This window comes from Triticum dicoccoides, chromosome 2A, assembly GCF_002162155.2.
Source record: "Triticum dicoccoides isolate Atlit2015 ecotype Zavitan chromosome 2A, WEW_v2.0, whole genome shotgun sequence".
In the NCBI taxonomy this organism is placed as follows: Eukaryota; Viridiplantae; Streptophyta; class Magnoliopsida; order Poales; family Poaceae; genus Triticum; species Triticum dicoccoides.
Window position 1 is genome coordinate 767,409,633 of NC_041382.1, and position 1,470 is coordinate 767,411,102.

The following is a 1,470-nucleotide window of genomic DNA, read 5'->3' on the forward strand; positions in this document are numbered from 1 at the left end:
TGGCAATGACTTTGGAGAACCATCACTGTCTTATCTGGAAGATCAACTCCCACTCGATTCAAATGATTGTTGTACTCAGACAATCTGAGCACAAGCTCAACAATTGAGCTTTTCTCCTTAGTTTGCAGGTTAAGAAAGTCATCGGAGGTCTTATACCTCTTGACATGGGCACGAGCCTGAAATCCCAATTTCAGCCCTCAAAACATCTCATATGTTTCGCGATGTTTCAAAAACGTCTTTGGTGCCTCAACTCTAAACCGTTTAACTGAACTATCACGTAGTTATCAAAACGTGTATGTCAGATGTTCGCAACAACCACAGACAACGTTCGAGGTTCAGCACACTGAGCGGTGCATTAAGGACATAAGCCTTCTATGAAGCAATGAGGACAATCCTCAGTTTACGGACCTAGTCCGCATAATTGCTACTATCAACTTTCAACTAATTTTTCTCTGGGAACATATCTAAACAGTAGAACTATAGCGTGAGCTACGACATAATTTGCAAAAACCTTTTGACTATGTTCAGGACAATTAAGTTCATCTTATGAACTCCCACTCAGATAGACATCCCTCTAGTCATCTAAGTGATTACATGATCCGAGTCAAACTAGGCCGTGTCCGATCATCACGTGAGACGGACTAGTCATTATCGGTGAACATCTTCATGTTGATCGTATCTTCTATACGACTCATGTTCGACCTTTCGGTCTCCGTGTTCCGAGGCCATGTCTGTACATGCTAGGCTCGTCAAGTTAACCCTAAGTGTTTCGCGTGTGTAAATCTGTCTTACACCCGTTGTATGTGAACGTTAGAATCTAACACCCGATCATCACGTGGTGCTTCGAAAGATCATGATAAATTTAAGTTCAATTTAATCACAGGGAAGCAACAACGCGAGCTATTGATCTACAACATGATTTGCAAAATACTACCAGGACTAAGTTCATGATAAATTTAAGTTCAATTTAATCATATTACTTAAGAACTCCCACTTAGATAGATATCCCTCTAATCCTCTAAGTGATCACGTGATCCAAATCAACTAAACCATGTCCGATCATCACGTGAGATGGAGTAGTTTCATCAGTGAACATCATTATGTTGATCATATCTACTATATGATTCACGCTCGACCTTTCGGTCTCCGTGTTCCGAGGCCATATCTGCATATGCTAGGCTCGTCAAGTTTAACCTGAGTATTCTGCGTGCGCAACTGTTTTGCACCCGTTGTATTTGAACGTAGAGCCTATCACACCCGATCATCACGTGGTGTCTCAGCACGAAGAACTTTCGCAACGGTGCATACTCAGGGAGAACACTTCTTGATAATTTAGTGAGAGATCATCTTATAATGCTACCGTCAATCAAAGCAAGATAAGATGCATAAAAAGATAAACATCACATGCAATCAATATAAGTGATATGATATGGTCATCATCATCTTGTGCTTGTGATCTCCATCTCCGAA